Genomic DNA, 12,057 nt, shown 5'->3' with positions numbered 1-12,057 from the left:
GTTGTCCTTGTTGAAACAGCAATTGCCTAATTAAAGTGTTCATGGAATAAATGCTTATGAGCGTTCAGTTGTGGAATATCTGTGTTTTGTTTATGTTTTGCTTTTGTATTTTTTTTCTGCCTCACATTAGAAAAAGTTTGTATGAGTACAATTTGTCTTTCAGCAGGATTGCACAAACGATTATTAGCCTGACCTTCATGAAGCTTGATGGAGCGGTGGTACGTGGGCAGAGGAAAGACCCATTGAATTTTGGTGGATCTTTTTAAATGAGCAAAATAGGGCAATGGCTCTGGTGGAGATTAGCCTGCCTAATGCTCTTGTAGTTGAGTTCTGTGGCTAAATTTAAGTGAACAGGAAGAAGATGTTGCAAGCCATGTCCCAAAAGTTGGGTTTCAGCAGTGTTGAAACCTAACTGTTGCAGCAATGGGACGGTCAGCAAATGCAAAATCAGTAGTTGTATTTGGAAAGCAGGGAGGAGTCTTGGTGTAGGTATGTTTTCAGTGTGATTTGTCTGTTAGCAAATACTAGGTTGCTTCTGCTAAGCTAAATTTGAATCAATTTATTTAAGTGGAGCATGGGTGAAGACCCATGAAATCTTTAGTGCAGCTTTGTGTCTCTTTCTTTAAATTTCTAATTAATTGTTAAAAATAGATGATGTTGTTTGTGTATCACATTATATTGTGATATTCTGTCGTTCGTACAGTTGCATCATGTACACGAAACTGCACGATTTCCTCAAAAGTAAATTAAAGATCTTTCAGAAGTTTCTCTGAAGCAAAAAAAGACTGGTATATTTTTCCTTTGGTAATTTATAACTGTAGGTGCCCTATAAAATGCAATTAAAGTATATTCTGGTAATGTGAAATTGACTGGTTGTCTCTAAAATCCATTGGAAATGTGGCTCCACATACCTTTTTACCTAAATGCCAGAACGCAGAGAAAGTTTAAACCCAGTCACCTGAACCTGTCAAATAACAACTCAAGTGCAAACAATGCTGATCACAAAACATGCTTTTGTGCACATGTTTTATCTAAACTCAGGAGTGCCATTGTTTGTGTTAATGGGTGGACAATTCAAGGGAGTTTCCAGGCAAGATGCTGAGCAGGCTTTGTTTCTGCATACACTGTGAAGGTAAAACTCCTCCTAGCAGGTTCTTCTTCCTAGCAGGTATCACTGGTATGCGCTGACTCACACTGTTCAGTAGTGTTGTGTGTGTGTGTGTGTGTGTGTGAGAGAGTGTGTGAAACTATACGTTCAAGCATCCTGCCCAGAATGAGACAGTATCTTATGCCCAGTGGGGTTTACTTGACTTCAAGCAGGAGTAGAATAAAGAGAACAAGCTCCTCCCTTATATTTGAAAGACAAACAGACAGGATAGACTAGCGCACATGATTACACATATGATTGAGCTTAGATCTCAAGTGCAACAAATTCAATGAAACATTTGTTTGGAGCTACCTTTAGTCTTTAGAAACTTACCTCATCAGTGTTAGGGGTGTTACAAAAAAAAAAAAAAAAAAGAGTGGGGCAAGAAATTAAATAAAATAATAAATTGCATATTATTCATTACTTTTCTTAAAAATAATGCAGTGTTACTTTCTCTGATGGGTCATTAAGTAATTTGTTCCATTACTTCCAAGTAACAGCGTAACATGACATTAAATTCGTTGTCACATAAACTCATATACATAGAGCATCAAATTACATCTCTGTATCTCTGTTATATGTATGCTAATTTCTTTACATTTGCAAATGTACTCCACAGTTTTTGTGTACTTGTTTGAGACATTTTTTTCACCCCCTACTTCCTCACTTCTAAGGCTGAATGACTTATGCAATCTAGAGGTTACATGAGTCCTCAGTGTATTTCAGAAGTCTCACTGGGAGCTTTTGTTATTATACGGCAAGATTTTTCACTCTATCATTTAAATAATCTGTAAACATGTTTTACATTACAGTAAAGAGGAAGAAATGCAAAAGGATCAAAAAAGATCTGACCAACATGGAAAAAAGATTTGTACTTGATTCTCATAGGAGAGTTTACTTTTCGTCACACATTTGAGTTATTATTGCATCAGACGGATGTCGTCAGAAATTTTAATTTCATGGTTTGAGGCTGTTTGGGTGTGGTTTATTGCAATTTCCTCTCTTTAAATGGATTAATGGTTTTAATGTTAGCACTTAGTTTTTCTAAAGTGCTCCAGTCAGTGGATGTACTCCGTAAGGTTAGTCTTGTGATTGAAGTAGACTGAATTTGATTTCATAGTTTCAGTATACTATAATAAAAAGTAATTTGTGAATGATTGTCAGTTAGACCGTCTGTTGGTCTTGTGCTCTACTTCCATTCGCCAGCTCTTTGGAGCTTGGAACGTAAGTTTGGATAACATCATAGAAAGCTCACGGCTCTCCAAGGGGAGATTGAGAGACCAGTGTTGGACTGTTAGAACAGCTTTGAAATTTATGAGTTGTTCGCACTAAAGTAAAAACTATCATCACTTCATGCGGAGACCCCTTCGACGCCAGCTGCGGCCTCAAGGCTGGAGCTGAACAAAACACCCTCATAACGACTGTGTTTAGACTGTTCCCCCCATTCCATGCAAGGCCACCTGGGTTGGCTGGAAGACTGTTTACTTAGCCTGGCGGGGCGAAGGACACTGTCTCAGCTGAACTCTGGACACACACATACACTGACTCCCCCCCTCCCTTTCCAAACGCCTTCGATGCTTGTGCCCTACCGGGGAAGATGGCAGTCAACTGGACCAGCGCAGACATGCTGCAGGACCGGATGCGCTGTCTACACCGGCTCTCTCTTACCCTTTACCTGCCCCTGTTGCTTGTCTTGTGTTTCTATGGTGTATTGACAGTCATGTGCTTTTTGTGCTGAGGTGTTTTTTCTATTATCAAACTGTTCTCCCATTAGGAGCTCAGTCTGAGTAGAGTTTTGTTTTTTTCCCCCCTCCTCCTCTTACCTCATGTTATGTATTTTTTTCCCCCTCCTCCTCTTACCTCATGTTATGTATTTTTTTTCCCCCTCCTCCTCTTACCTCATGTTATGTATATTTTTCCCCCTCCTCCTCTTACCTCATGTTATGTATTTTTTTTTTCCCCTCCTCCTCTTACCTCATGTTATGTATTTTTATTTATTTATTTATTTTTTAAAGTTGGTCAGAAGGTTCCTTTGTAAGTACAGCATGCGCCATTAGCGTGCTGCCTGCTGTAACCCTAATTTCCTTCGGGATTAATAAAGTATTCTGATTCTGATTGTGATGAAAACAGGAAGCACGGAACACAAAATAAACTAATTTTGGTCATTTCACCCAGTTAGACTCTTGCTCAAATAACTTTTGCTCTACAGTACAAACATTTGTGTTTTGTAAGATGCTTGGGCTTAAGACAATCACGTAACAGCCTTTCCTGTATACAGACATGTTTCTGAAAAGATAAGAAACTAAAACATCATGAACCATTATAAACTACTGATTCAAACTTGGGGTGTAAGAGGTTTGAATCCCTGATGAGATGGCTTTTCATTGTTAACCAATATGGACCTTAGAAAAAATAGCGACCACGCACATAATGGTGAGTTTGGATAAATGAAATCTTAAACTCACCATTAACCAAATACTTCGCTGTTCTGTGTTATGTCTACACATAGCAGAAGACTTCACAATGTATATGTTATGAATTGTAACTTTTAAGTGCTTTGTTACCAGCAGCTTGTTGCAAAAACACATAATTTGCTCTCATTTCTTTAGTTGAATGTGCAAAAAATTTCAAAGATGACAGTTTGACAGATGTCGGTGCAAAAATATAATTTTACAAGTTAATTCTCAAAGAGCTATTGGCTGAAAACTTGGCATATCTCTGCTTGGTGTGCAGAGACCTGATACAGGACCTGGGAAATGCATCTGGCCTTTGAGTTGATCCACCCATTGTTTGCCAAATGAGATCTTTGAATGTTTTTCAAGAAGCCTAAAGAACTGTTCCTGGAGACTACTGACAGAAATTACAAGAAGGCTTCAGTGCGAGAGTTTAGGCTGTGTTGAATGATAAATTTTGTTAGAATAGTGCAAACACTTTTTTTGTTGCCTTACACTGTATGTTCATGTGTATTTGCGCCTGTTTCAATAAATCATTGTACCCGTTTTCTAGCAGAATATAAATTCAATATGACCCAAAATGAGTGACTGAGACTATAAGCTTAATGGCAAAATGTTTAGATGCAAAAAAAAAGAAACATTTTCCAGTAGATTTCTATAGGACTTGATGTGTCCTACGTCCAGCACAAAACCATGAAGAGAAAGTTAAGAATGAGCAGGCAGAGTGGTTGGGGTCACCACGTTCAACAAGACCAAGCTAGGTTCATTCCTCCTGAGTAACTTGCTGTTTTTCAGTAGTGCACTACTTTCTGAGTGCTTTCTGAGTTCAGTTCCTTGGGTTGCTGCTTTGGCTTTAGTTTACTTGCAGCTACATCTACAGAGCACAAATGCCTATTAACACTCAGATCTCCATAGCGATTCTGTCCACCCCCCTTCTTTTTTTTTTTTTTTTTTTTTTTTTCCTCCCCCCCCTTCCCTTTCTGCACTCATTAGTGCACAGACAGCACACACAGCAAAATGCTGCTCTCTGTTGAACTCCCTCCAACACAGTGGCCTGTCTGTGATTCTTGTTCCCACTGTTGTCTCTCAGGCCACATTCACATCCTTCCTACTTCTCTCAGAATGGTAGATGAGACCCATTTCCTTCATCTTAACCTTGAGCCTTTGCTAGGAAAACTTAATCACATGACATAAATAGCAGTGTGGCATCTGAGTATTTAGATGTCTATATAAAGTGTATCAGATGAATGACAGTGAATTGCAGTGGTTATCTGTGTGGCCTTATAATATGCATTCCGGGAACTATCAAAGTGACATGAAATGACATCAGCACAGAGTATAATTTTGTCCTGAACCGCAGGTTCATAGAAATAAGCCTCTGTGTCACAGAGACTAGTAACAAGAAAAAGTCCAGGACTGATCATTCTTATATGTGAGGAACTAATATTAACAACAATAGCTAACATTTAGTTCACACAGTCCTGCATTAGATAGCCCTTCTGGCTGTGGTAGAACAGGTCTCTTAACAGTGGGCCACATTTGGGTTATAGAACAGTTGCCAGTCCTGTCTCTATATATGCACAAACAGAACCAAAGCACAGATGCTTTCTTAGTTTCAGTGTGGACTTGCTGTCCTTGTGGGCTATCCTAACACCATAAATCACTATGAGGAAAAATTGGGGTGAGGGGTGGGGGCTCCTGTTTCATCACATTGAAGTATTAAACAGTTATTCTACACTTTAACCTGGCCAGTGAGAATGTTAACCATATAACTATTAGCAGATATCCGATGGACAGAAATCTAGTCCCAGGGAAACAGAAGTTACTGTACTTAAAGTGCTGGTCCCAAGTCTGGATAAATGGCAGAGTAACCTTAGGAAGGGCAATTTGTACCAAATCAAACATGCGGTTCCATGTGCTGTGGCAACCCATTTGGAAGTAAGGGAACAGTGTAAAGTACCTCTATCTGCAAATAATAAAATGATAACGTTAATGTGGGAGCTAGGCAACAAATATTTTCAGGCCTACCTTTATAGATATTTGTATCTGAAAACCGTTCGTTTTTCTTAAAGTCCCAGATTCAGCAACTAGACAAATGGTGGAAGCTTACCTTACCAATTCTATTTAATCAGCAAAGAAAGTATTGTGCCATATAGGGCTGGGCCATATTATACCGTTCACGGTAATACCGGTATAATGTTAGGCAACGATAGGAAAATGAAATATCGCGATAGAATGGGAGTAAAATGCGCATGCGCAGTGCCTTTGTTTTCATACGCACATGGCCGATTGTTGAGGAACCAGAATTGGTTTGTAAAAATGGTGCAACTTCCGTGATGTGGAACTGGTTTGGTGTTTGTCTGTCAGATACACAACAAAGCACATTTTTTTGCAGAACATGCAAGCGGCCGTTGTTATTGTCGTATTTGTTGGACTAAGATGCTCTTAAATCTGGGAGTAATCTGGGTCCTAAACTCCGAATATTTGACTTCAGGTCAAACAACACTGCAGCATCACTGAGAGTTGAAAACTGTCTAAATTCTTTCATCTTTAATAAAACGATCAGCATTGCTGCTTTACCAGGTGTAACTATGAAGTTTAACTTCCAGGCATCCATGAAAACAAAAGTTATTACATTTAACGGAGTTAGAAGTTAGCAGGAAGCTAGCGGAAGTTAGCTCGCTAGTTTCGCTAGTTACCTAAGCATGATATTGCATGTTCTGACTGAGAGATTTCTGAAAAAAATCAAACGTACAGCTCTGCTATCACTTCCAACATAAATGAAGACAGGAAACTAAACAGCAGTGACGTTTGTAGGGTTACTGAAGTTGGGCTAGCTGGTATATTATGATGTGCTACGTGATCGCTAGCGACACAGCTATGTTAGCATAACATAAACAGTGAAGCTGGAGGACGAACACTAACACTTTTCCACTTATAAAAGTTAACGTGAAGGTTCCTCATGGTTAGAGACAAATGCAATCGCATGGCAGGATGCTGTAAACGGACCAAACTTCAGTCAGGAGAACAACTGAGATAATCCATCCACAATACGAGGTCAGTCATTAATATACTGCAACAACATGGGAATAGAGCAGCTGCCAGAGAATTCAACATTAATGAATCAATGGTACAGAAGTGGAGGAAGCAAGAAGAATGAGTTTAATAAAGTTTGATTTATCTGACTGCTTTGTTTCGCTTAATGTGCCTTATAATCCCGTGCACCTTATGGTCCGAAAAATACGTACTGCACACTGCAGTTTAATGTTGCAAAGCACCTCTTTTTAACTTCAGTGGATATTATACATGGTTATGCTCAGGATATGTCAGCCCATTTCTACTGGAAATGCCTTTTGGTTAAACTTTCAGCAAGGAATTTGCATTTGCACTGTTACATTTTTATAAAGCTTTAATGTACATAAAAACCAGCTTCTTGTTTAAGTGAAAATAAATGGAAGGTTGTCTTTTTGCGCTAGTAATGTTGTGGAGTTGTATTTTGTCTCGCATCAATTATATCGTCAGTTATATCGTTATCGCAAATTTTCAAATATATATCGTGATAAATATTTTTGGCCATATCGCCCTGCTCTAGTGCCATATCACCAGAAGTACAGCACTACCTCAGGTGCAACCTTTCTCTAACGTTAGCCTTTTTTGGTTTCTGCCATCAGTGGCATGTTTGTATGTGAAACTGACTTGGTATGTGGTATGTGTTTCAGTCTGTAGAGGTGTGTCCCCTGTTGAGGTAGGTGTGTGTAAAGAGAAATATAGAGGTGTGTGTATGCTGTATCAGTATGTTGCATGGCAACCTTGTCCTTTACTTTCTTTCACCTTGGCTCTACCTCTGCCAGTCTCTTGACTCTCTCTCTATGCGCCTTTTGGCTTTGGATGTTTTTGTCTGCGGTGGACAGCAGAGACAGACATTACTTGGCTTATGAATGGAATTTTGGCATCAGTAGGTTTGCATTTCAAATGATTGTACAACATTTGGTGACAATTTTTACAATCTGTAATTAATGAAGGACTCGGAGTGCGATTTGACACAATCACTTGTCTTGTAACAATTGCTTTAGTTTAAGTAGTGTCTCATGTTTTATCAAAATTAGAAAATCTAGGGATAAACTGTGCACGTACCCTGTGTAATATTTTAAAATGTCTGTCTTTGTCTTCAAAAGAGAAGATATTATTGGTCCTGTCACTATGTATTTATAAATCATTTTATCCAAAAAAAATGGATTAGTTCATGATATAAAGTTTTATTTTAGGTTTAGCTCAAGCTTTGATATGGGTACTGCTATATCTAATTTTGCAGGTAATTAACTAACTTTATTTAATTATTGATTTAGAAAGTTTCATAACAGTTTTATTTTACTTTCTCCTGATATTTCTGGAAAAATGGACACCGACAGTGAACTAAATCAGAAAGCTTAGTCTGTGGGTCTGTATTTGAAATGAGTTACATGAATGAGGAATGGGGTAAAGTTATCTCTGTTCCAAAGCTTTATCTCTCTGTTCTGTGTATATTTTTTTTTTTCATCTGCTGACCTTTTTTGTGGCTACATTTGGTGAGCTATTATCAAAGTACGGAGGAGAGTGGTTGTGGTGCTCATATGGTGCCATGTCTGTCATGGTTACGTAATGGCTCACAAGGCGTGTGAGACAGCGAGTGATATGATCTGAGAGCTTGCTGCAGCCAATCGGATACCTCTCTTTTTCTCTCGCTGTCTGTGGGTGTGTGTTAGAATCTGTTTAATTTATCTGCACAATTCTGGAATGAAAAGTAAGTTCTTTTAAAAATGCAAGACTATCAAAAAGCAAAACAAAACTTCTAAACATGGATTTAACCCTCCTGCCATCCTTTAAAAAACTCACACCCATCACCCTAGGGACCATTCTCAGCCACGCCATAAAAAGACCATATATCCATATTTTATTCCACTTTAAATTAGCCAACCTTGTAAAACTACTTCTCCCTGAAATATTCATGTAAAGTTTTAATTATATTTTCGTTGTTTTAACCCTTCAAATCCCAGTGTTATTACATGAGCGCCCTGTGTTATAAGCCCCAAAAACCAAAAAACGAAACTAAATATTTCCACAAAAAACCAGTTGAAGTAATATGTGATTGTCATTATAAGTAGGCCTTTAGATGGACCAAAGATTGGCACCAACATACATTTTGACCTGCCATTATTTTTTTTGCATTTTTTTTGCAATTTAAAAATTAAAACTTCAAGGCCCTGAGTCTTCATTGACATCCAAGAAAAGAAGAAAAAATAAAATCATATGATGATAATTTGGGGTTGAAAAATAGCGTTTATAATGGAAGTCAATGGGCAGAAAATGGTCCCCAGGGTGATGGGTGTGGGGATTTCTGCTGCTCAGCCATTTTAGGCTGATTTAAGGAATTCACACTGGAATATTAACATTGACAGGTAAAAACTATCCTGTGGCAAGTTTGGTTATATTCCACTGAACACAGTGGAAATGGCAGCCATTTAACACATAGCAGTGGCACAAAAAGGTCCCAAGAAGGCAGGAAGGTTAAACTGAAATTCAAGTTTTAGTGTGTGCAGATAAAAACGGTGGCTTGTCAGTGATTATGAAGAATTTATTTTCACTTTCATCTATTGTTGCTGATGCTGAGAAGGAATCCTGGGGAAATATTTGTTCTACAAAATATAAAAGAATACTAAATTAACAGTGTTGTTAATGGAATACATTAGAGCACATAGAATTAATAGATTAGACAGTCTTTAATTTCCAAGTATTGCACTCAGTTTACTACTTTTCAAATACACAAACCTAAACACATGTGCCTCTGAAACTGTGCTTCAGAACAGCTTTAAGAAGTAGTGTTAGTTGGACATCTTACAAAGACCAGCTACAGCCTGAGTGCAGTAGTCATACTTTGTCTCAAGTGCTGCATCTCTATCAAAAGAAATTTTCTTATGATCTGAATAGGTTTAACCAACCTTATAAAATGGGTCTGCTTTTTAATGGGTTGTGAACAAAGAGCAGTTTGAGAAATGAGCTTAGAGTTCGAGTCAGTGTTGTCTTGACTTTTCTGAGTGAGAACTAGGTCAGCTTATTTCATCAAGTCAATAATGCAGTTCTATTATTGATGATAGTTTCCATCACTAAAGCACACACTCGTCATCTTCCTGTTTTCTCTGTGTGCCTTAGTGGAGCTAGGAAAATGTGATGGATATCCATTTCTGATATTGCCTTATTTTAGAAAGCTTCACTGAAGGATATTGATTCTGGTGACAGAGATTGTAGCACTGTTGAATTACAAACTGTGAAGTGGCCTGTCTATTGTACAAAACATTTAATGTCATACGCAAATTTTATTTTCAGTCATATTTGCTTTGTGCATGGATGTTAAGGTTGGGAAAACGTGTTTTGTCTGTCATTCTGTTGCTGTATACTATAGCTGTATATAAGGTTCAGTGGTCAGGTATTTGGGGGGAATTCATTTGGTGATGTGAAGACAATGTGCGACATGCCTTTTAACTGACAGCTTTGTTCAGAATCTGCTGTAACATTATGTTCACATAGCTTCCACAGACCACTGACTATGAATGCACTGAAATATGAATAAGGATTATCATACCACGACTCAATCTTTAAGAAGTGAGTTAGAGAAGGTGGTGTTTTCTTCAATCATATTTTCAACACAAACCCTGGTAGACAAGTGCATTAGTCAGATTTCCTCCGGTTGGGATTCCAAAATGTCCTGCAGAACCATTTAAAGGTTTGGGAGTTCCCTAGTTTATGTGATTTGTGAGGCCACAGGAAATATCACGTTTGTCCTGTAGATCTCCTGACTGATATGATCAGCTGATACAGTCAACTCCCTTTTATAGTGGAATTTCTTTTTTCTTTGTTTGTTGCTTTTAAAAAATGTTGGTATAAATCCTTTCTAATACTGAATGTAGGAAAATGAGAGAGATTCTATTTATTAATTTAAAAAAAATCTAGATCTTATTTAAGCCAGCCTTTCACAAGTTAGAAAAAAGCTGAGTTGGACACAGAGTTAACTGGTAGAATATTTGAATAATAGTTTATCATCCATTCTGTCCACCTTATCAATTGTGGACGCAGAGGCCAAAGTTCATGTGTGTGCTGAAGGCGTTTCCTTTCTCTGGCAAGGGCAAAACCCATCCACTGTGTAGAAATAGGCCAGGCGAGTGTGTAGAAGGCCAGGCGAGTGGGAACAAGACTGAATTTGGTATTTTTATCTTCTAAATCAGTCAGCTGTATGAGACTGGATATTTCTTTTAGGATTTTCTTTATGCTTCAGGTATGTAAAGATTTTATCATTCTGGAGATGAGGTCTGTCACACTGCATTACTGTATTATTTAGACATTAATCTGTGCTCTCTCTATTACTTGCTATTACTCTCTCTATTACTTGCAGGAGGATCCCAATAAGCAGCAAGTGGGTAGAAGGGAATTTAGGTTTACTGTTTAATATACAATTATATTAATGTAATTAATATTCATATTTTTGTGTTTAGAGATGCTTTTTTTTTTCTTAAGTGTAACCTGTAGGTATCAACTTTTTTTTTTGCATATCCCAAAATAGGTTCATCTGAAACAATTTTATTATTATGCTTCACAAAGGCTGCTGTAAACACAGTGGATAACATTTGGTAATTTGGTTTGGCTCCTGATGGAAATACTGCTGTTAAAATAAATCAGAAAATTGTAAATGCAAATGGAACTTTGCTAATTTTAAAAGCTGTTAAACGGTGGAACACTGATTAAAAACTTGATCAGTGGAGTTATGACCATAAGAATGAGTTTTCCATTAGATCAGGGGTCCCCAACTCCAGGCCTCGAGGGCCGGTGTCCTGCAGGTTTTAGATCTACACACCTGAATCAAATGATTAGCTCATTACCAAGCCTCTGGAGAACTTCAAGATATGTTGAGGAGGTAATTTAGCCATTTGAATCAGCTGTGTTGGATCAAGGACCCATCTAAAACCTGCAGGACACCGGCCCTCGAGGCCTGGAGTTGGGGACCCCTGCATTAGATGGATGGGGCCATGCCTTCATTAGTCAAAAATTTCTTCTAGCATGGGACTGTTTGTCCTACAATAGGCATCTACAAAAGTTCTTTTTCTGTGGCAGTAGTAGATAAAAGTGTCAATGTAATTTATTGGAAAATGGATTAAATAAAAATAAAAACAAAAAACGCACAGAATACAGTGGAATGAGATGTGTATGTCTTACACAAATTCACCTTTGCCTGTTCCCCTTCCCTCAGGATGTGTGTCTTGCTCATATAATATTAATATTATATGAGCATTTCGTTGCCTTGTAAATATTAAGATTGCATATAATTTTAGTAATAGTTGTAAGTAAATATTGCATATATGTGTAACCCTGCCAATGGAGGGTGCCATCTAGATTACATCTGTCATATTGTTGTTAACACACATGCGTTTC

At 37.9% G+C, this 12,057-nt stretch overlaps 1 protein-coding gene across 2 annotated transcripts in view; it reads left to right on the top strand.

Annotated features, from left to right (window-relative positions):
* The window catches only part of LOC308407934 (oxysterol-binding protein-related protein 2-like), a 28,043-nt gene that overhangs the window by 2,557 nt on the left and 13,429 nt on the right, over nucleotides 1-12,057 (top strand). The window contains exon 1 of one of the 2 annotated variants that reach the window (XM_080899915.1): nucleotides 10,805-10,906. The exons of the other annotated variant lie outside the window; for it this stretch is intronic. The gene's annotated coding sequence lies outside the window, so the exon portion shown is untranslated. Of the gene's footprint in view, nucleotides 1-10,804; nucleotides 10,907-12,057 lie in introns of those variants that run through there. 2 annotated transcript variants of the gene reach the window in all.

This window comes from Rhamphochromis sp. 'chilingali' (assembly GCF_963969265.1).
Source record: "Rhamphochromis sp. 'chilingali' genome assembly, chromosome: 12".
Classification (NCBI taxonomy): domain Eukaryota; kingdom Metazoa; phylum Chordata; class Actinopteri; order Cichliformes; family Cichlidae; genus Rhamphochromis; species Rhamphochromis sp. 'chilingali'.
Note: the sequence above shows the minus strand (reverse complement) of the source record. Positions and strands in the feature narration are given on the sequence as shown.